At 38.6% G+C, this 24,776-nt stretch overlaps 1 long non-coding RNA gene across 10 annotated transcripts in view; it reads right to left on the reverse strand.

The window, feature by feature from the left end:
* LOC106861945 (uncharacterized) overlaps positions 1 to 24,776 on the reverse strand; it is a 116,255-nt gene that overhangs the window by 19,918 nt on the left and 71,561 nt on the right. For 2 of the 10 annotated variants that reach the window (XR_015801333.1, XR_015801336.1), the window contains exons 6-8: positions 20,946 to 21,061; positions 20,731 to 20,865; positions 638 to 706 (exon numbers count right to left, since the gene is read on the reverse strand). This is a non-coding gene — a long non-coding RNA (uncharacterized LOC106861945). Of the gene's footprint in view, positions 1 to 637; positions 707 to 14,021; positions 16,480 to 18,662; positions 19,682 to 20,243; positions 20,308 to 20,730; positions 21,062 to 24,776 lie in introns of those variants that run through there. The other 8 variants (XR_015801346.1, XR_015801340.1, XR_015801347.1 and 5 more) reach the window with 8 other exon arrangements.

The following is a 24,776-nucleotide window of genomic DNA, read 5'->3' on the forward strand; positions in this document are numbered from 1 at the left end:
AAGACTATGACTTGCCAAACAAGGACAGCCACAACTGCTGATTACAAAAACGCAGTTTTCTGTTTTGATTGAGGATAAGTTTTCCCAGTAAAATATGATGCCAATTAGCATTTACTGTACATCAAAAAGACTGGTTCTTAACCTTTTGTGACACTAGAAAGAGCTGAGGACACTTCAGTTAGTCATATGATATACAGGTACTCAGTTAATCATAAAGCACAAACACCCTCCTCAGATAATCACACAAGAACTGCTAATTATGAAAATAATAGATTCTACTGGGGGAAAAAAAGAAAAAAAACAAACACTTAATTCTAAAACTTTTCTCCTGGGCAAGGTGATTTCTTCTCTTTTCTTATACTGATGTTTATTCCATTCAGTCTTTGCTCAAGGGATTTTCTTCCACCAGCTTACTGTTCTCAGCTGCATCTAATCTTTCACACCTGTTCAGATTCTTTAACCCTTCAAAATCCTGCACATTGATACCTCCCTTAATTAACTTCATTGCTTGTAACTGAAATCATATAACTAGGGAGAATTTGGTATGAAACTTGGTCTTAATCACTTTCATTTATACTCCCTAAAATATGATACAAATCAACCCATATTTCCCAGACAGTGGCCAGTTCCTGCTTACCTGAGTTCTCCCACTCTCAATAACTTCTGCCGAAAAACCAGCCAGATGAAGCTGATCCCAATGAAATTTCTGGTGACAAAACGAAAAACAAAGTAATCAGTAGCATTTTTAGGCTTAGTGCATTCTCCTTAGGACAGAGGACCTATACTATTGAATTAGGATTAATTAGTACTGACTTGTATTACTGGTGCTGAATTAGAATACCATGAGTTCATCAGTGTCGTTTAACATCATCCTCACCATAAGAAGAGTACTTAGTCCTGATCAGCTGCAAGCTGTCCTCAAGCTCAAATACCAGTGTTGTCCTGCAGCATCAGAAATGTTCACAGAATCTAAAAAACTTGCACTACATCTTGCAGTGTTTAACAAGAAATGCTGCATTATCTCAGATTTGTTCTCCAGATTCTACGATAACATCTCATATAACACTGAATATAGTTAAAATAATGAAATACCATGTTCAAGATAACTTACGTCTAGAATATTGATTAAAACAAAAACTGTCATTTACTTGGCACGTTGGGACTTCCACCACAAGAGTAAGTTCTGAAGGCTACAGAAGACTACATGATAAGACTCTCACAAACCTGACTACTTCCTGAAAACCTTGTTTGCCACACAGTTAGCATTATATGTGTACATGTGTAGGGATGTTCCTGTACTAAAAAAAAAAAAGAGTCCAAGACAAATTATTGCAAAAGCTTCCTCTCCTTTTGGAAAAAAATTAGGTCAAATTTAGCAGGTGTTATATATGTCAGTTGATGTGGCTGTGGAAGGCAGGATGCTGGGTAGAATAAGGAACCGTAGGATGCAAAAGTCTAAATGGAAATGAATTTATTAGGGTGTGTCTCTAGAGATTAGAGATTAGAGATTGCTCTTTATTTCTTAGGATTATAAAGCTGAGGTTCTGTTCCTATCAGTGCCCTGTTTTTCAGCACACAGTTACCTAGAACTACTGCTGTGCAATTATGTGTTTCACAGAGTGGTACATTTACAGAAAGCCATGACTAAGTGTTCCTACTAAATTCGCCTCTTTTTCATACTATGACTCTTCCATCATCTTAATACTCCTTTTGAATTGACCTCATCTACATGTGATCTGCCATTGTAAGAAGAGTTATCTGCTCTGTTTCAATTAACTTTTCAAGGTACATCTTTTCCTCAAAATGTTAATGGTATGCAGAACGAAAAAAAATTACAGTGATGTTTATATATAGAATGTTATATTTCAAAAGAATGAATTATTTAACCAATGTAAGCATAAGAATAAACTTCCACTATTCAGCAAAGGAATGCAGAGTATGAAGGAAGTTTCACATCTTTCATGCATAATTTTATGTACATAGCAATACAGGTGTGCATTGAACTTGAAATTTATGTAAATAATAAAACAATTCTTACAACCAGAGAGAGGAAAGAGAGAAAATAAAGTTCTATACAATATTTTTCCTCCATCCCCAACCCAATCCAATCCCAATAAAGGGACTAAGAGGGGATGGGTGGGGAACTTATTCAAATATATTAGCATTCATCCTTTTTTTTTTTTTTTAATTTGGTTGACTCTTACTATAGAATTGCCATAAAAATTGTCAGTTGCATATATACCATATGTTATAAAATGTTCCCCTTTATAGCAACATCATTCCTTTTATTTGGAGGAACTTTGCTGAGCTCACCTTTATATGACTTTTCCTTGCATAGGGGTAGGTAGAAGGGAATGGTGAATTCAGAAGACAGACAGTTGTGTTATTTTGTGTCTGCACAGCACACTGGAGTCATTACTACAGCAAAATGTCAGCAACCTGCAGGAGGTTTCTCTTTCTTCCTCACAGTAAAATGAAAGCAGATCTACACCTCCAGATTGCATATTTCCATCGGACTAGACAGTTAAAGTATTACTTAGAGAAACAGAATGGTAAGTCTAGAATAAAACTTGATTCTATAGCACTTTTTTTAAGACAGCAAGGCAGACTGTGACACTGCAGTATTAGGATATTTTTTAAAACTGCTTATGTTAATCAATTTTGTCAGTGAAGGAGGAAAACTATGAAACTAGGCAAAGAACTATTGACTAAATCATCTGCAAGGGGTTTATATTGACAACTGATACTCCTCCCAAATGAAGCTCAGAGCTGTTCATCACCCTTGACAGATATTCACAGCATAATTCCAGGTTCCCTCTCTTTTCACAGGGAAACAATGGCTTTCAGTGTTGCTCCTCTTCTAACATTACTAGGATTTCATTTTATCCCATTTCAGAATAAATGCTACTCATTAAAAATATCTTGTGCCATGACTTCAGATTAAAGATGTACTCAGAAAACCCCTACATTTTAAACACAAAGATAAGTAGGACTAGAAAAATAATACTTCCTCCTGCCTGCTCTCTCTTCCTTTCTAAGATAGTGAGTCTGAGAAAAAATTATCTGTTTGGATAAATGAATATAGGAAAGGGACAGTTGGCCTTCTCTGAATACAAGTTGACTAGCTGAGCAAGAAATGTTTCAAAGACCTTGAGTGCAAGTCTTTGTTTATTGAGAATAAGCAATCAATCAGCCAGAGCACACAACAAGACCTTGTTCAAACAATGGATAATGCTGAGTGCCTCAGCCACACAGCTTAGATTGAACAACTAAGCTTGACATTACCAGCAAAAAAGGCAAAGTCAACAGCATAAAAGTCACAGAATAAGACAGTTCAGGGAGGTCTAAAGCACAGGAATGTTAACATACATTCAAATGGACAGAAGGCTTTCTTGAGATTTTTCTAAAACAAAATGTTTATTATTTAAAGCTATCAAAACTTGCCTTGAAAATTAAATTAAATAAATCCTTCACATTTGAAATCTCTATGACTAAAGGCCCACTTGTGTTAACTTTCGTGAGATTAATAGTATCAAGATTATTTTTCTCTTCCTGTATATATTTGTATATATTTTCTATATTTCATTTACAGCAATAGCCCCCATTTATAAGCTTCACTTGAAAGCAGGCCAAATGTGTACAACAGCACATAAAAGAAACAGTCTACATGATTAAGGTAAAATCTAGTGCAAAACAAGAACTAAGTATTCTGTGACATACACATATTTCTTTCTATTTATCTGTCCAGAAGTTTCTCAAATATGTCTTTCTATATTACAAATGAAATTGTAACTACTCTCAAATTTTGCAACCAGTAGATCATGACAGTCTTCTGATAACCTAGTGACGAATGAACTTGCACTATTCACACAGGAATTTGGGGTGGGAGAGAGGGAGAAAGGGAAGGGGGGATGTGGTGAGAGGTGAGAGACCAGATATAGAGAATGATTTCACATCCTTAGGTTAATGAACAGTAACAAGATGAGAACATCATTTACAGCCTGCGAAGTGTACTGAAAAACAGAGCCTGGTTCAAGATAAAATTTATGGGTCTGCTTTACTTGCTGTTAACTGAAAATTCTTCTTTCTCCCACATTGTCTATGAAGGTAGTGAAAACCTTCAGATTAGCCAAGCTATTTAGGACCACAGGATCATGTCAGCTGTGGTATAAAACATCAATTTGTAACTCAGGCTATTACTGTGAACCATTTCTGCACTGTATCCCAGCAGCCCATTCCTCAAACCTTTAGCTGCTCATGCAAGATGATTTTCCTTGAGCCCTTGCAAAATTTTTTGTTCAAAATTTCTCTATTATGTGTCTGCTAAAACTCATGCATTTAACTTATGTATGTATGGAAAGAAAAGACTCAAACAAGAATATCCAGGGGAAAAAATTCTAAAACAATCTAGTACATCTTTTGATTTTGATAAGCTGAGCATTCCTGAAGCTACACAAACAGAGGGCATTACATCTCCATAAATAAGTATCAGTCTTATCTCATTTATTTCCATGTGCACAAGAGAGACAAATGCTGGAAATGGAAGTCTGAGGTATATTTCACAGTGGACAGAACCAGGATGTACTTCCTTCTACGCTGCACTGGGACAAGGGCTCTCCAAGTCTTCAGCCTCTATTGTGGCTATGAAACATTCATTTTGCACAGGTAGAAAGAAACTAAATTACACACTGATTGCTGAATTCAACTGGTCCTTCTGCCAAAAAGGAAGATACTGTGCTGAATTTTAAAATAAGTGAATTTGGTAGATTTTTCAGAGTCTGAGATGTGTGATGCCCAGTGCACTCCAGAGGCTGCAGAAAGGCAACAGATTTTTCACTGCTTGAGATTTCAGTGGGTGAACAGCAAATACAATAAAAGCTGGATTTATGCTGCACTAGTTTTCCTCCATTTAGAAAAAGATATATATACAAAAAGGAAATTATTGTTTATGATAAAGTCTAGAAAACTTCTTGTTAAATGTATACTGACCTCTAGACATTTTAAAGTATTTTATCAATTGAAAGACAAAACTATACCAATGGAAAAGGTTCTTAGTCTTTCAAGCACCATGATACACATATTTTTTAATGCATTTTTTAATTCTAAGATGATAGTGATGATTGTGATGATGATGATGATTATGATGATTATAAGTTAATAGACAAGTTTTTGTTATTCTGATCCATAATCAACTCTCCAAGAATTTTTCTAGGAATTGAAAAGTTTGTCTAAAACATTTTCAATTGCACTCCTCATTTCTTCTAGTTGGTTATAGGGCTTCCCCAAAGGGTTAGCATGACACACTGGCAAATGGGTGACACACAACAGAAAATGAAAATTATGAAAATTTGCATACACTGAAAAGGTAGTAGGCAACAGTTCAAAGTCTAAGGAGTAATAAGTGGTGGTGTACCCAAAGAGCCAATTTGGAGGAAGACATTATTTAAACTCTTCATCAGTGAGAAGGAGAGAAAAAATAAAAAAGGCTGATGGCTGATGTCAAGCTTTGTGGGAAAGTTTCTATGCTGAGAAGCTGCATTGCCATGCAGAGGGGCGTCAACAAGCCAGAGGGCTGGACAGAGAGGAAACACATTAGGTTCAGCAAAGAGAAATGCCAAGTACTGCCCCAGGGACAGAAATGTCCCTCGTGGCAGAACAAACAGGGGACAGACTGCCTGGCTTCTAGCTCTGCAAGAGGAGCCTGGGTAAGGATGCAGAATTCTGTGCTGCCTTCACAAAGGGAATATCCAGACAGACAAGGGGAATACAGCTCCTACTCAGCTCTTGTGAGGCTGCATCTGGGTCCAGCTTGGGGCTCACTAATATAGACATCTACTTTCAAACTGGAAAGAGTTCAGAGAAAGGTTTTTTTAGTTGGGGGCTGGAGCAGATTAAATCCAAGGTGAAGCTGGTGGAACATGTTGGCTCAGCCTGGAGAAGTGGAGAGTACAGGAGAATTTAATTTCAGCCTCCTGCTATAGAAAAAGGACTTTGCATGAGGTGGAGCCAAACTCTTCTCTGGAGTGCTCAGCAAGAGGGAACAGTCACAACAAGTTGCAGCAAGACAAAATCTAATTGGACGTAATAGGATAAAAATGTAGACTGTGAGTGATTAAGCACTGAAAGAAGTTGTCCAGGGACATGGTGGAGTCTTGTCTTGAGAGATTTTGGAAACAAGACTGGACAAGGTCCTGGTTAACCTGGTTTAAATCTGAAGTTATTCTAACTTTGGTTTGGACAGTGTAACCTCTGGGGGCTTATTCCAATCTATCTCTTTGACCTCAACTCATCCTTTGAGTACCTCCACCTCCAAAGGTTGGAGCTGGTGTGTAGTCCCTCTGTTATGCCAAAGGAAAGCACAAGAGAGAGCTGCCTTCTGGAGACTGAGTGCAGCAGCAGCAGAAAGCAGCAACATTTTCAGAGCATCAGCTAGGCCAGAGCCCTTCTATAGATCCACTCTGCTGCAGTATCTGAACAGCATCAAACATTGTTGGAGCTGCTGCAGAGCAGAGAAGAGTCTGATATGCACAGGGGGGAGCAGAGCCAGCACAGCAGTTTGCCCAGGAGACCTGCATTCTTTTATCCTGACCTGTAGTCACAAGCTTTGTTCAATAAACTTGCTGGATCTCTCTAGGAAGCCCCAATGATACAGTTTGCACATTTATTCAGAGACCAGTCCAGTGAGGTCCAACCCATTTGGACAGTTTAATAAGATAAATATTTATTAATTTGAGTTACTGTAATAGCAAAAGTGTTTACTGTCTGTGAGAATTGCTTCCTTTTGGTCTCCTCCCTGCAATTTTCTACAGCTGGAAATTGTCCTTTCCTTCACATTGCCTGACTGCCCTCTGAACTCTCCCTCACCTCTCTCCATCCTTCCTGTGCAACTGGTATTAGACTCTAATTTCTGTTGGTTTTCCACTCTGCTAACTGCTTCATTCACTCTCTCCTTAGCACAGCCAGCCTGGGAGAGCACTCACCTGCCATTTTTATGGGTTTCACATGTATCTCTCATGCCCATATTTCCCACTACCACTTTCTGCATCATTTTGCCTTGTCTGTTTGGATGGTGTGTCGGACCAGGTGCTTGGATGCTCATGGGAATGGGTGTGGTGAATAAAATTTATAGCTTAAGATAACGGAAACCTCTTAACAGCATTGAATATCCAGGGTTAGGTAAGTGCAAACTGCAGGAATTCACAGAACCAGACAAGAATCCACGAGGGAGTAAAAGTAATGAGATATATTTGTGTTTCCAAGCCATCCTTCCTTTGAGCCTGACCCCTGGCAGCCCCTGCCCTGGTGCACAGCAGCACCAAGCAGCCGTGGTGCTCACTGTCCTGCAGCAGAATGAACAAAGCTTCTGCAAGCTGTACCAGGACACTCACAGGCACAGGAGGGCTTTCTCAATTCCCCATATTTTATGCTCCCCTAGCACACAATCAAACGTTACTGGCTTTTACAATTATGGGTTTTTTAAAGAAAAGAAATAAACTATGGCTGATTACTCAACACCAAATTTGTGGAATTGTCTTTTTTATTAACCAAAAGTTAATAAAATCTCTGTGAGAGCCCAAATTAATGCAGATTGGTGTATTAGAGCACCACGACTGTGACTGCTATTGAGTGTTGGGGTAGGTATGAGTTGCAGATGAAGCTTTCTCCATGACAGAGACATTCAGAAATTTTCTTTTCTGATTTTCCTCACTCTATGAGTAAGGTCGTCTTGTGATCACACACACATACACAGAGGATGAAGACCTAAGCCTCATCTTAGGAAATTGGGTAAAAAATGAAAGATGGAGAGATGGAGCAGAGAGGTATATTTAGTAGCCAAAAAGATTTTTTTGATTGGCCTTTTTTTTTTCCTTTTTAATGAACACGTAAATTTAGGACAATTCATCCTGCTTACTTCTGGGTAGCTGAACATTTTCACCACCCCAACTTTACTCATTTTTGTCTACCACTCTGCCATATTTGTAGGTAGCTGCCAAAGCTCAGGCATTTCCTCTTGCAATCCCAGGTTTTCAGTGAAGATAGCAATATATATAAATGCAATAGTTTAAATTGCTTTATAAAGCCCATGAATGTAACTGGTTCTATTTTGCACCTATCAGTCTGTCCGTTGTTATAAATAGAGCAACTTTTGAACAATAAACCTCTAAAAACATCCATCTTGTAGGTTTTGAAATAAATACAGTAATATGTTAATAAACTCCAGGAAAAAAATTCCTCTCCTAGCTCCTACACATGTTCACAGTTGTATTTTTAGGTTATATATAATAGACAGCAGTCTTTGTTTGGAAGCCAACAACACACTTCCCCAGTGAACTGCAGGATACACATAAATAATCAGGGCTGGAGGAAGGTCATCACACGGCTAGAACTGGGGCTAGCAACAGCACTGAGCAAACCAATTGTTCAGAAAGCCTTAAGCAAAGCACATCAGGCTAAGTGCAACAAAACTGACTGTGCTGAAAGCCGAACAGACTTAATCATAGGGATGAGCCAACCTTGAACCTTAATGCTCAACAAATTTTATTAAGAGTCGACAAGTTATGAGAGAAGTTTTGCAGTTAAGCTGTAGCTCAAGGGAATAAGTGTGCAAAAATAAGAGGAGGGGAATTTAATAGGGCCCAAGGACCACCAGCTGAGCTCACGAGAATCAATCAGTAAGAGCCTGGTCCCAAGGTCTCCTTGTTACTGCAGCAGGGAACATATTAATGGTATATATTGACTTGCAATAAGAGATTCCTGGAAATGTTTTCCTTTTAACTTTTGCTACATAAAATTTAGTTAACAGCAAACTGCGTCTGCTTCCCTTCAGAAAAATAAAATATATTTCTGATTTGATTGCCCAAAAGCTCAATTTCTGTAACTGAAAATTGAGTTCTTTCATTTCAATGTACTTGGGCACTGTCTTGTGGTCGTGTCATGATGTCATTTGCTTTGTTGGGCCAGAATCCCTGGACAAGTTTACCTGCACTCTTACCTAGGGACTCCCATGCTGCAAGCAAGAGCCTCTGCCTGAAAGGGGGAATTGTCTCATGGAAGGTCTTTTGATAAAGAACAAGCCCTTCACAGTAGCCCACAAATTGTGCCCAAAATGTTTGGCATGCTAAGAGTCACTGCTCAGCAGGAGGAAAGGAGGGAGAGGAGAAAAGAGGATTTTCAAAGGTGTTATACACTTTGTAACTGAATTGCTGTGTGCTTTAAACACAGCTTCACAACACTAATTAGGAAGCTAAACCTTGTGATTTCCTGATAGGTTTCTAAATATCTTAGAAAAACCCTTAGGGAGAATTATAAAAGGCAGAAAGCCCACAAATGGACACCCAAACAGAATGTTTTAAATATCACTCCATCTGTCCACAAGGTCTGCTTTCGGTCTGAAATTTCTTCTGTATGTCCTATAAGAAGTAAACATATTTGCTTGGTTATTTGCTTTTCTTTTCTCTCAAAAGTTTCCTGTAAACTAGATAACACATCTTGCCCTGAATTCTAAAGACATTTTAAATTAATACTGCATACTTAATCTTGTCTTAACATGCCTTTTGGTTTGTTTGGGTTTGTTTTTGTTTTTTCTTTTAGTCTGGGAGCTACATTTGGTGGGATGCAGCAGTTGTACAACCCTACGGATTAACTGATGTTACAGGAATGTCATGAAACTTAGATAATTGAAGTTTGTAAAAAGCTTTATAGATTTTTAAATGAAAGCTGCTTCAGTTTAAGTAAGAAGTAGTTATTAGAAGTAGAAAATGGAAGGACATATGAACATGGAATGGAATGGAATGGAATGGAATGGAATGGAATGGAATGGAATGGAATGGAATGGAATGGAATGGAAGGACTAGATGAACATCCATTTGTAGCTCCTTTAACAGAATAGAGGGATTGAATACCACATGCTGTAGGCTTTGAATATCGCATGCTGCAGCCTGATCTCATTTACTTGAGCTGCGTTTACAGGAGCTGAGTTACTCCTGATTTACACCAACACAAACAAGACCAGAATCAAGCCAGCAAGAGCCCTAGGGGTACCCTTAGAATGAGAAGAAAAGGAAAGAGTTTCACTCTAGACAAACCCACCAGCCCAGGGGATTCCTAGTTTGAACTACTTTTTATATGACAATTGCCAGTCCTCTGGCAAAATTGCCACTTGGTATGTACAAAACCTTCCAGTCATGAAGGAGAACATTTTTCTTCCACAGAGGAAAAATTCAGTGTTTGGGAAGGGAAAATCGAGGGACAGTCAAGATCAGAAAAAACGATCTGGTAAAAAAAATTCCCCTTCCTCATCAATTGGACTCATTTCCACTATAGCTGAAGGAAATAATGTTTATTTTACTGTCAAAGGCCATTTTTCTTAGTCACTTGCAAGCTTTTGAGAGAAATCTGAACCACAATGAGAACATTCTTTTGCATTCCTAGCAACAATCTTGGTGAAGCTTCACTTGCAGCCCAAAGAGCAGTTGAAAGAATTGTGATGGAATTACAGCACAAATAGATAGGAAGAACATGGTTGCACTTAAAGGGGCACTAGCAACTCTTGAATAAAAATTCAATCTGCACATGTCTGATGGAAAGGTTACTCAGACATAACCATCTATGATGGCAAAATGCTTTCTAGGGTAACTTCAATGTATATTCAATGCCAGGATATATGTATATTCACTGCAATGTATATTCAATGTATATTCAAGCAGCTATTGAGGAGCTGTGAGAAAAGCAAACCCAAAAGGAAATATTTGGACTTACAGCCCACACAGGTCCAGCTGGTTCCTGAATTGTCGTTTGACCCAGATCTCATCTTAGCATTTAATCTGCAATTTTCAAGTGAGTATTCACTTAGTTCTTATCAGTTGTAGCAAATACCTGCTTCTTATTAAAACATTGCATGGAAGAAAGTGTGCCCATACAGTTATCCTTGCCTTACAATCCAGAACTCCATTTTCAGCTTCACACTACATTGCATACTACAAATATATCTGCAATGGTTTGACCAAACAGTGCCAATCTTGAAACCAGAAATCTTGGAAAAAGCCAAGTATTAAAGACAGATTTGCAAACACTTATTCAAATATCCATATTTAAGGGCCATTATTCTTCTTCAAAGACTGACAAAAAAAAATTTAGACTATTTCAGATGCCTGACAACAGTTGTATATGACAATCTAATACTGCCCTCTGCAATATATTTGTTCTTTTGGTAGCTGAATGTGGCAGACAGAACTTTAGGACAGTAGGTAGAAAAAAATTTACTAATTCTGCCTATTGTACCTACAACTGATTTGAGTTCTGCCAGAAAAGTAACCATCCAGGGAAGAATTCTTGAGCAGCAAGAGAGTACCAGGAGCAGGGACCAAATGACCAGACTAAAACCAAAGTATAATTCACTTTTCTATTATGGTATTTTTAACACATTGCTCACTCTAAAGTCTTCAAGGATAAAACAATGCAGTTTTCTCTATTAAAAATAGTCTTTAGAGAATATACTTTGAGTGTTTTGTGGCTACCACAGCAGATGAGAACTAAATTCTATGTTATGTCTCTTTTAAGATCCTCATCAGCAAGCACTTAACATAATTAGCTTCAAATGTCTGTCATTTGAAGATTTCTTTTCCTTTGACATACAACACTAATCTTTGGAGTATTTTGCTCCACCATTCCTTTCTTGGTTTTAAGAGTAAATTTTAACCCTCTCCATCATGCTTACAATGAGATTGAAACATATGAAGCCTGTTGCTTCTCTCCACAGAAGGAGAGACATTGCCCAAACACCCCTCCTGCTTGCTCAGTGCATTTCTGCTCATCACCTTCTGTATCCTTCTGTGTGTTACTGCACCCCTTTCTCCTGCCCGGGCTGATTAAGACATGACTATTTCCTTCTTGGATTTCACTTTCTTTGCTTCCTCAGCAGTCAAATCCTTTCTTCACAGACCTGGAGAGCTGCTGCCAGCCAGCTCATCAAGAAAGGCTTACCTTCACTTTATGCCACATTACCTTAGCCTTTCATTTGGTTTTCCTGGTCTTTATTTGCTAGACCCATACTGCTGTATTTGAACTAAGATGGCAGCAGAAAAGGGGACTGATTCATATCTTGCTCCCTTCTAATTTGCCAGTGTCTTCATACTTTCCACCTTTTGCTCTTTATTTGGGGAGTTCTCTTTTCATGAAGACAGTTATTATCAGCCAAAATCAAAGAAGGCCACACATCTTCCTTATATATCTGACTTACAATTCACAACAATCCTTCCTTGTATCTGGGATGTCATATAGTTTAACTCTGATTACACTTGCACAGCTGTAAATATATTTTCTTAAATGAAGTTTTTCCTGACATCGACAGAAAGCCTATAATTTCATAGCATAGCTATTCACTTTATCTAAAATAGAGGTTTAGTATTATTTTGTAAAAAGAAGATGCTTTCATTCTGACCTAGATAAGAATCTTCCTCTTTCCTTCTTAAGACAACTATGAAAATGAAATTGTAAATCTCCTATGGAGAAAAGACTTGGACAAATCAATAATTTATGTTATGATTTTGAGAGACTTTCACCTTGAGGAAGTGCCAGCCCTCTCGTAATTCTGTAGATCTTGTTTGAAAATGTTTTCCATTACTAATCGGGAGAACCTTTTTTTTTTCCTTATTATTTATACAAGGCTCCTTTGATTTTCAGCATGTGACACTTCAGAATGAAAATGGTGTCTGCATTAATTAAAAAATGAAGAATAGAACTCTCTTACTTTCCTTCCCCCTCACTTAAAATCCAAGTAAAATGCTGGCAGGCAACACTCAGCATGTAGTGCTCTACTTCCAACCATGAACCCCTTTTACAGATTTCTGTCATTTTAGCTGCTTCTGGCTAAAATCGCTGGTTATAACAGCGACTTGGAAAGAAAAATGAGCAGAGAGTTAAGAGCAAAACGGGGGGTAGGTACATGCAGCAATTAAATCAGCCTTCTACAAATCTCAGGCAGAGAACATGTCAGTCATATTGCTCCTAAACAAGTGCCAGGTTTATGTTGAGGCCTTTGGAGGGAAAAAACATGAGTTTATGCCCACGCACATTTCTTTTGACCTCCACATCTTACTAAAGAGCAGACTGCCACATCAACAGCTCACTTCCCCAAATCCCCCACTGTTTGAAGAAATCTTCATCATGACTTGCAGCAGCATGTTCCAACCCCGGGATTGCTTTGTCCACACGATCTCCTAGAGGCTGGATAATTACAGGTCAGCCACTCTCACCCATTGCACCATAAATCCAAAGCACTCACTGAAAGGAGGTAGCCAAGGTCTGCCCATACAAAATAGACACAAGAGCTGCTGGAATGGCAGAACCAGCAGTGGGGCTGGGATCAGCCTCTTGGGATGAGTTCCACGTTTCTGCCTCAGCCACTGCAGGCAGCTGGGACATTTCTGAACCATACCTGGGAACAGCACACGACCCTCCAGCCTTAGGGAACTCGTAGAACTTGTGCCTGACTGCTCTATGCCTAGTAAATTGATTCCCTTAACTCTTTATAGCAAACCAATTCTAAGACGTGACAAAGGGTTAAGAAAGCTGGAAGAATAGGAATTAGGGGGAGTGGGGAAATTTAAGGGACAGTTCTTTGAGCTAGGATTTTGAGTGTTAGCACTAACTTCCAGCTCCAATTGATTTAGACTTTGTTTAAAATGAAGCACCACTCTGCAAATTTTTTACAGCTTTCTGGGATGAAATTACTTCGTTTGTTCAGATATTTGACTATTACTCCAACCCCTTTCTCACAATTCACTGTTATCACTCTGGAAAAAATTCTGAGCTACATGATATTGGAAATATTCATCTATTTCGGTTCACAATCTGAAAAAAATACAAGCCCATATACTATTGAAAGCAAAAAGAAAACCCAACAAACCAATTTATTTTCCCAAACTTTCCAAGTCTTGATAAAGTCTTTATGTTGTGGTCTTACATAACAAGACATCACATCAAGTAGGGCACAAATATAAAACAAACTCCTGAAACACAACTTCTCTTCAAAACAGAAAGCATGGTTTTATTCAAATATTCTCTTTTTCACACACAATTAAAACCAATGTAGACAATGACTGAACTGATAGGATGACAAAGAAGTTTGTGGTCCCTGGACAATTTAAGATTATTCAATCCTTATCTCAAGATGAAAAATAATAACTGTTGGGTTTTAAATAACATCAAAATTTGACCTAAACTCCCAGTGAACATAAATTTATACTAGGAAAGGAAACCCTACAACCTCTAAGGATTCAGATGTATAGAGTGGGATTGATAGAGCTCAGAGCCCCTCCTAAATCCTCATCTCACTTATTCCCTCCCGATTTTCATATTAAATTTTTCCTTTTTTCCGTACCTCCCCCACTCGTACAAAGCAGCTCAGATATCCACATATACACAAAGCATTCATGGCAACAACTCTGTGACTAAAACTGATTAATATGTAACATGATCTTAAAAAATGCATGTGAAATATGCAAAGGCATCAACTTAATGAATATTTTTGTTTTGTCCCTTTTTTGCACTGTAGGGTCAGTTTATCTAACAAACAGCATCAGAATAAATCACTTGTGTTATGAAACCTAGGTAATTCATGTGGCTAAACAAGGAGAATTACTTGAAATTAAGCAAAGGACTGGAATTCTCCTATCATAGGATTGTACGGGACATGCTATTTAAATATCAGGGCATTAGGACATTTTGATATGTCACCTGACGCCTTTAAAAAGTATAAGAAGTGATCTTCCATTGTAGCAGTCAGCAAGCAGGAACTTTTTAAGAATCTTCATTGCAGAAACTTTTTAACAATCTTCATTGTGTTTAGAAGATTGGTGTAGCAATTGTTCATTTTAATATCTGGAACTGAAATGTGATTATTTCGCAAATTGTAAAACCAAAAAATATGTGCCATCATTTTTCCTGCCTCTGTTATTTCACCTACGTGCTCATTTTCAGAAAAGGATTTTTTAAAATCCTAAAGAATCCTTAAAAGTCTTAAAACATCCTTCAAGAGTAGCAGAGATGTGCTTTTGTTTGTGGAGCATGATGAATGTTCATATAGACACCATGAATATACCAGAACTACTCATTCAGACACATCACAGGTGTCCTTGGATATTGTCTAGGAAGTGCAACTTTAAAAAGAAAAACCTTAAGGAATTATTTGCAATTCCAGTCAGTCTGCTAAGATGAACAATAGCATGTAAGTTGGGTAGTTAGTTCAAAACTTCAGCATTTGCAAACACTAGGTTTCAGAAACCACAGTAAAATCTGACATAAATTGCATCTACATGAAGTTGTTCAAGTAATTTGGAATTGACACGTTCCTAGTAATTCCCAGCCAGGTTCATTTGGAAACAATTAAGCAAAACTTGTTTAAAAAATAATCTGTGGAGGCATTTTCCCCATCTCTTCCAACAAATAATTCAACTCCAGAAGTTTCACCGTGATTTTTATAATGTATGCTTTTTTTTCACCTGGGTCATTTCTTACCCATGTGAAAGTTCTACTATCTCACTTTTTGCCTTCAACAGTTTGAAAACTAGAGAAATCATTAATATTAAGAAGAATGCCAAAGATGATAGTTTTCTCATCTTGTCTTTGTTTCTCTTTTCCTCTGGGCCACATAAGGATATTCAAGTCAGCAGAGACAGTGCTACTCTTTAAAAAACCTGCTGATTTAATATTTAGTAGGTGATGGATTCCATCTCAACAATCAGACTCAGGAATAAAAATAGTCTGAATCCCACTCAGTGCCATCCACAAATCCATAGATAGAAACCCAAAGTATTGTACAGCACAACATTTCCTGCTCAGTAAGCCTGAGACAGGCTGCTGTGATTCCCTATATATACACATATATTCTGTGCTGATGCCTGTCAAACCAGCCCCTGGTTAAGTGGCAAGCATAATATAGCTTCCTTTCCCTAGAGGTAACTGTCCTCATTACTGAAGCGAATGAACCCCTAGGTGTATAATAGAATCTTCTTTAAAATATTCATCATATGACAGCTGATATTTCAGCCATATTTAGCTGGAATGCTACATTTTGGGGAACTTAGGACTCCATAGTCAATTAGCCAAGTATTTTGCTCACCATCTAATTTTTTTTTTAATCATAAATCATTAAACATTTATGTTAGTATGTAACTTGTTATTCTCCTGTTGAGGACTGAGTCAAACATGCAGACCAGAGTTTCTCTCACTGCAGCAATATCCATTAAAACATCTGGACTAGCAAAACTGAAACTTTACACTTTCCCTCAGCCGGAAAACATCAACTTCTCCAAGGTGAGTCACATCATCCAGCACGGTTCTGTTTCCTTCACACTTCTCAGAATCAACACTTCAGGCTGTGAAAACCTCCCTCTGCCAGCAGGTCTCAGGAAGACTGTGGGCAGGCAGGGGGAAATAACACGGGGGCCAGAATATTCCGCCAGAAATCAGAACAAGAAACTATGTAGGGAGAGAAAGAGACAAAGAGAGCAGCAGGTTATTCACCCCAAACATTTCCTTGTTCAAACACCAAACAATGCTTTTCGACTCTCCATTCTTACTCCTTTCTCAAAACAAATACTGCATTTTTCCTTGCCTACTCTTCCCATTTTCTTCCCTACCTGTTCCTACTAACAGCCACCAACTTCAGAAGGTCCTATTCCACAAGCCTTCCTTCCACTGTATTATCTCCCAGCACAAGTGCCTGCTGCCTCTTCACTTTAACCTTCCACAAGCCTTCCCTGCCCTGTTCCATGCAAGGCACGAAAAGCAGGCACAAGAACAGGGGAGAGTGTCACCAGCATGCAAGGCTGCTCAGGAAGTTTACACAGCACTTGCTCAAACTCTGCAAGCCTTCCTGACAACAGCTCAGCATTCCAGCACACCAGCATCATTTTTAAGTGATTTCTCGTGTGATTAGTGCTGTCTCTCCATTCCCACATGCTACTCAGACATTGGTGAAAATCATTCTTACTCTCATCAGGGCTTGTTTGTCATCAGAATCCCTCCTTAGTTTTAGTAATTTACTTAGTTTTAGCTTAGTTTTAGCCTACTTATCTCATTATGCTGGTCTAATTAAAATCATTTGCTGACAAATATTGTCAGTAATGTAACAGTTGGCTAAATTAACACTGGCTTAGCCTTAGCTCTGTTATCAGCTTAACTACGAAGCACTGATTGATGAGCATTTTAAAGCAGGAATTCCTTTCTTCAGGTCAAATGCAGAGAAGGCAAAGCTGGAGATTTGAATGTGATACATCAATAAGTCTTACCAGAAGAAAGTCAGATATAACTGTGCAAAAGTCAAACCAAACTCACATCTCCACAACTTCCCTGCAATCTTGGCCATAAAAACAAAGATGCATTTGGCTCAACCTGTTAAAGCAGCAGGAGCATAGCTTAATACCTTGTTCTAAAATTACTGTTATAAGCTGTATATCTTGTAGTCTGATTCTTATTTACTTTTTTGGCATAAATTGAGTATTTCTAGACTGTAATTATTCCTACAGACAAAACTTAATTGCAATATTCATCACGAAATATGTCTAAATGATAGGGATGCTGAAGTGTTTTACAGTGAAAACACATCCAATTTTAATGAAGTTCAAAAGAAGAAATGTTTATTTATGGATTAAAGTAGACAAAGATCTGCTGCTCACACTTTCTGAAATACTGACAGCTTTTTCTCTTTTTTTTTTTTTTAAAGAGAGGAAGAGAGTGCAAGGGAAGCAAAGACTTCACATCTTGTAAATAGTTGTGGTGAGTGGATCAATGCTCCCAGCAGACAGGCAGAGAGCTCCTGGGTCTTTTGACACTAGTTGAGATCAGATGATATACAACTGAAGTCTGAAGAAAAAGTTGCTTCTAAGAGGTTGCATCTGGTGAAAGGGTGGAGATGTTGTGCTGATAACCCATTACAGCTGCAGGGGAATGTCTCAACATGTCTTGAGAAAGACTGCATATTTCTCTATTTGGGGCTGAGGTTTGCTACTGTTCAAATTAAGTGACATCTTTTTGACACTCCTAAAGAAGAAAAAAAGGTGGGATCCAAACCAGAACAATATTCTGTATAAAAGTGCTTTCTATTTAGTAGGCTCTTATGAGGAAAAAAAAAGCATAACTACATATCTAAAATTAGCTCCTCTACTGGAGACCTAAATTGAAAATAAGAGAAGACGTGAAGTTTTAGAGCAATATATAAATATAACAGAGCAATGAAAAAAACTACAGGCAAAAATCCAGGTTTTAGATAAAATTTTCAGAACACCCTTTCCCACTTCAGGAATTTGCAACCACTACCTATTGAATGAGATCTGCTGCTGTCAGTCTTCAGAATGATCCAGTAGATGAGGATGCACAGAAATATTACAAGGGGGAATACAAACCTCCCAGAGATACAGATTCAGCCGGCTTGGAACCAGATATATGGATAGAAAACTAGAAAACTGTGGCTCTGCATAGACTTGACAGTGCTCCACTGAACAACCAGAACCCAGGTTTGCACAGGCTCTAGCAAGTTAACTTGCACAAGAAATCCCAACTGTTTAAAAAAATATAATTCAGCTTGGGGAGAGGAGTAAGTGGGAAAAGGGAAATACAACAGACAGGTAATCCTTATTGTTCTGAAAACTGCTATCACTGACCTGCTGTCAAACCATCCAAGGACAAGAAAATATACAGTTTGCTGCCATTATTACAGTCCAATCCTCTATGGATTCAACCACAGGAAGAGTAAGCCCAAAGTTAGGCCTCAGCTTACACTACATGGGCTGAAAAAGAAAAGACAATTTTTGCTAAGCTAGCTAACAACATGCTGCTGCTCCAACACTCTGCCTCGGGCCATGCAGCCTCAGCTGCACCATCTGCCCTGGAAAGACTCCAGGGAGGAAAGAGCAGCTGAGAGTGCAACAAGTTGAGGATCCAGTATAACCATGCCTGTTCTGGGCTATGAGCTCACCTGAAACCTCACCTCCCCAGTTCCTGTTTCTTGTTCTCCGACACCTACTTTGTTAAATTGTTATTTTGATGTGTCCTCCTCTATCCAGATGTCTTAATTACTTGTTTCTCACTGAGTGCTGGTTTCATATGCCTTTCCAGCATGTAACCTTCTCCCTGAATTCACAAGGCACAGCATCCTGGTGAAATGCCACTTACAACGGAGATACTAGGCACCAGGAATAAAACACAAGTTGAGATTGTTTCTAAGAGCAGTAAAACCCCTCCCAAGACCTTGTGACATCAGTTATCAGAAACAAAGATAAAATGCTTTCCCTATTTTCAGCAGCAACATTCCCATTGACTTTAACACTGCAGGATATGCCCCTGTGCACTGAATCAAGTCACCTATATATGAATGCAGTCAGGATGAAGTGGCCTCCATCAAAGCAATTTCTTCTCTTTTGGTTCTGAGGAGTAATAGTAAAAAGATCTGTCCCTTCAATATGTATCTCAGTCAAGTCACCCACAAAGAAATGTAAATTTCTGGATCACACTCTTTTGTTTCCCTTTCCTTGACACCTTACCATGCTTCCCATTTTGTCTATCCATTTCCTTTTCATTCTCGACATGCAAAAGTTACCAACTTTATATGAGGCCATAATGCAAAGCGTGTGCTTTCTGAAGGAAGACAGAGTTAGCTAAGGAATGAAAATCCAGTGGTCTCCTAGGGGGAGAAATAAGAATGCAGTATGAATCACCTGCAGACTTAATGTGAAAAGTCCATTTTGGATAACCAATTGGGGAGCAGATTGGAGATGTTTAATTGTAAATCTACAAATTCAGGTGGAGAACATGACTATTGTGCTGGCAGTGCAACACACACTCCCTGTGCAATTCTCATTCACAAGAGAGAAAGAATAAGAGTGACTGGTGAGCTGCCCTGCCTCAACCTGCACAGCAGGGGAGTTGTGGCTGTCTTCTTTTTACACACTGTATACCCCAACAACCCTTCTACCAGCTTCAGAGGCAGCAATTCCAGTGGGGATCTCCACAACAGGCCAGAAAACACTCCTGGCAGTGCAGAGACTTGTCCTAAAACCCTTCCATGCTCCCCAGCTGTACACACACAGTTCCACGTGACAGGAATGGATCCTGAGGTCTGAGTGTACAGCTGAAATATTTTGCTACTGTCTTCATGACATCAATGCCAAATCTTAAATTGCCTTGAGCAGGATAGAAATCTTGCATGGCATCACATGAGTTGCTGAACGGAAAATGTACATTACCTGGAAACTACCTTCAAAACTCATTTTAAAAGAAGACTTTGGAAAAATCTGACATTGTTTTCATCTTTATAGATGAATTAAAGAAGATATCTGAAAATAATTTAGAAAGCTGCCTATGTTTTTTACATATATACACATTAGTTTCTGTTTTCAATACCCAAATCCTGACTATTTCCACTGCTCTTACTGCACTGCAGGCAAGCACTGCTTCTCTGCTGCTAGCTCATCACATCCCCATGGTAAATGCAGGACCTGTTCTTACATGTTGAGAACTAGCACAGAGCAGAATTTAATAATCAGAAAAGTACATATTACACAGGAAATTGCAAAATTTTCAGTGCTCAGGATTTTGAAGGAAGTTATTTCTATACTACAGTTATGTAGAATGTTTTCTGAAATATTTACATGTATATTTGAGTCCATCCTTGGGTATTCAGGAGATGGATTACAAAATCTGACTTGTAATGGTTTTATTATCAGGGCTTACAGTGCTAAATCCATGTCCTCTGACATCTCTCGTAGAATCCCATCATCAGTTCAGGGAGTATGAAGTGACACCCAGCAGTCTAGGAAAGGATACAGGTGTTCAAACATTACAGGAGACAAAGTCAAATTTCCAAGGCTGGAGAAATTAACTAGAAGGAATGAGAAAATGTCCTCTTGCAGCAGGTCCAGGTGGGCATGAGCACATCTCTGACTCACTTTGCAGACTGAAGCCACTGCAATCTCCCTTTTGCTCCTGGAGAGGGACATGCAGCTTCACATGACCTCTGTCAATGAACATCAAACATGCCATGAGGTGAAGATCAGAAAGATATCTGTAGGGGAAATGGGAAAAAAAAATACTCTCTCAGGACAGAACGGGTTAGAAGAGCAGAGGATGCAGATCCAGACATTGATTGGCAGTTCTTACCCAGTGGTATCTATCCCCTGAAGTGACCCATTTGTTGCAGCCCATATCCAGAGCATGACTTGGTGCCACCACGCCAGCACCAGCTGCCATTGTTCCAGATGTTTCACAGAGCAGAAGAATGAACCATGCAGGAACACTACATTTTTACTCCTTAAAAGGAGAAGACATTAGGAAAAGTTACCTGTAATGACTCTCTCCTTAGCATAAATGGAGGGGTTTACAAGACCATTGCTCTCCATAAACATATTTGGAGGAAGAAAGTTACCAGTTTGGCACATTTTGCCAGCAGTATGACCTATTTATACTCCACTGTATTTTCACGAGTGCAATGTGCAAAAGGCAAACATCTGCCCATCTGAACAAAGACAGTGAGACAGATATCCTGTGACACCACAGGGTACTCCTCAGAAAAACCTACTAGGAGGTTCAGAGGCTGTAAGGAGGAAGAGACTTCCTGCTCACAGCATTCCTGCTGTCCTCTCCTGGATCATGCCAGAACACTGCACACTGTGTCTATGGCTTTCCGTGCATGGAAAAAACAATGCCGAGGAATCCTGTAGATAACAGTCTTAACAAGCGCAGTCAAGAGCTTAGTGAAGGCAGCTTTCATAAATCAAGTGAAGAGCTCTGGACACAATCCAGACGAGGATGTTGGGAAGCAAATTACTGCACAGACAATACATTGGGTTCCTATGTCCAAATTTTAAAAGAGTTAATGGTATTTTGTGGCTATTTCCGTCTGTAAGAGCCAAGAAAGATGAAGGGACTCTGCACAGGAATTTATAATAGTTGCTTTACAAAAGGTATCTGAAACTCTCGTTTCCCACATTTCCATCCTTACAATTGAGATTCACAGTCCCAAATCCTTCCATTAAATTACTGCCCAAAATAATAGTAGTGCAATTAGTACAAGCAGTGGAACAAAGTTTAGATTCTGCACAAGTTTAGATGCAATCAAAAAAGTACATTCATTAGTATGTACCAGATGCTTTTTACCTTATCTAGTCATCTTAAATATACAGCATTGATCAATTACCTATATTTACAAAAACAATACTACCCATGACACAGATAGTAATATCCAGATTATGACAGGCACCAAAATTTATGGTCCAGCTTTCCAGGTTCTTGCAGCTGGAGATCAGTATGACAGAGCAAAAATCTGCACAGAACACATTTGAGCAACCTGGTGTAGTGGAATATGTCCCTGCCCACGACAGGCAGGATGGAACTAGATATTCTTTAAGATCCCTTCCCACCCAAATTGTTCTACAATACTATGATTTTACCAGTAATATTTCGTTTCCTTAGATGGCCTTTTAGATTCCTTCTATTCCTTCAGGATTTACTGCTTTTAAGGACCAATTTTATTCCACTTTAGTGAAAAGCTATACTTTTCCCTAAAGGGGATAATCTGAAGCAACCACTAGTCACCTCTTTAAGAGATGCCCATTCAAAGGCATGTTCCAGAGACTCACATTAATCACATGAAAAAATATGTTCTGGTAAGCTCTGGCATATTGCAAATGCACTCAATGCTTGACATTTTTATGATTATGCTAATGTTGTGACATTTGATGTGCTTGTTTTTGAAAAAAAAATCATGCAATTAAGTTCTCTGAAAGAAAACCAGAAAGAAACAGATCAATCACTGAGAAGGAAGAAAGAATGGAAACTACTTCTACCGGCTTTACAAACAAATGCTTGCTAGTCAATGGCAAACATTTGAACTAGATATTTCAAATTTGTCAGCTTTACTCTGAAAGTAAAGAGCACTGGTAGGGTAACTTTCAATTTTTAGCACAAGCAGTGGCTTCACTTTCACCTCTTCCCTCTACCTTTGAAGTATAATAGCATTTGTCATGAAACTACTCTTTCCATCACTGAAGGAATTACAACCCTTAGAAAATTATTGCCTCCCTGTAGACAATTTCAAAATATGCATAACCCAATTAGGTCCCGGAATCTTGCTTTTGATTTCAACCACTTTTAAAACACTGCTTCAGTTATACCCCAAATTAAAGTAGGAGAGAGATAAGATTTATAATTGCCAATATAAATAATTTAATAATTCCTCTCCCACACCTACAAACCTGAAGATTAACAGGAAGAACCAGAGAACTAAAAGATGCTCTACTGGAACAGCAATGTTTGATGGCAGGAAGGCTACACAGATCTGAGCTGTGGAGCCAAGCAGAAATACAGAAGAGCAGCAACACTGGAGGAGAACCACAGGAGGATCCAACTGGTTTTGGTATAAAGCTACAAAAGGCATAAGAAATGGCTACAGGTTAATTACAGCAACCTGAAGTAACTCAGCAGCAATTTTGGAAGCAAATTAAAAGCACATTCATTACCTCAGGTACTGTATGCATTTAATTTCTTGTTAAAGACAACTACTAGTCAGATTGAGTTTAAAAATAAATCTAACTTGATGGAGATTTACTATTGATAAAATCAAGAATCGAATTAATCCCAAGAAATTCAATTCCTTACATGATGCATAATCAAGGCAACAATAGCAAGCTTAGGAAACTGCAAAAAAGAGACTACAAAAAGAGGTTTGATTGAAAAAAATTGAACTCATGGTCAATTATTGGCAAATCCTGTGTCAAACTCTGAAAAGGAAGTTATAGAGAGGATGAGGGTAGAAAACTGTAGGAGCAGTTCCAGCTCTTTCTCTTGAGACAGTGCAAGATAACAATTTTAAGTTAAAGAATTGAGCTGAAGGAAAGAAATAAAAAGGGTATTCAAAATCAAAAGGAATGAACCAGCAAAACACAAAGCCTAATAAAATAATCTCTTCAGCACACTCAGAGACTTCTACACCTTTTCTGTTCCTAATAAAACGTGTACACCTGAACTTTATCGATGTTCTCAGTATTTGGCTTTTTTCAGACACCTTCACTCTGGGATCAATAATGTAGAGCCACTTGACCCACAGAAAGATCTCCTTATATGACTGGCATGGCAACAGATGCAGCATCTCTCAAACAGAAGTGACAACTTGTGGGCCTCCCTTTTGACACCCCTCCAGTACAACATGAACCTTTTCTTAGTTACTTTCCTACAGCATAAAAGTAAACCCAAAGCTTCCCAGATCAAACATCCTTCTCTTGGGATGTTTTATCTTGGAGACACCCAAATATTTCTTTCCTTGGTCATAGTCTGTAACAGAGACTTCCTGCTTTTGCTGGCTGCAATGTCTTGGAGAAAGTTGACCCACTGGCCAGTGGTGGTCAGAAGGGAAACAAAATCTGGAGGGACAGAGTGTTTCTTCCTACTGAATTAGGTGCTTTAGGTGCTTTATGCCAACATGTGAGCTCAACTACAAACACTAGCAGCATGTAGGTATGCACTTAGCAGAAATACACCCCAAAATCTTAAGCTTTTAAGGATAGCAATTAGCTGTTCAGTACAGACCAGGGTATTAGCTACATGACCTGTAAAGACCAAAACTGAACCAGACCAAACATACTACAGCCTATTTTATCCAGCTGGGACCAAACTGTGAATATTTTGGGTAGATTTCATCTGATATTAGTCCCCTAGAGTGTAGATGTTTATATCTGAGCTAGTTAATTTAGGTTGTTTTGGAATTTTCTTAAGTTAAAGAAGAA

This window comes from Sturnus vulgaris, chromosome 1 (genome assembly GCF_052056855.1).
Source record: "Sturnus vulgaris isolate bStuVul1 chromosome 1, bStuVul1.hap1, whole genome shotgun sequence".
In the NCBI taxonomy this organism is placed as follows: domain Eukaryota; kingdom Metazoa; phylum Chordata; class Aves; order Passeriformes; family Sturnidae; genus Sturnus; species Sturnus vulgaris.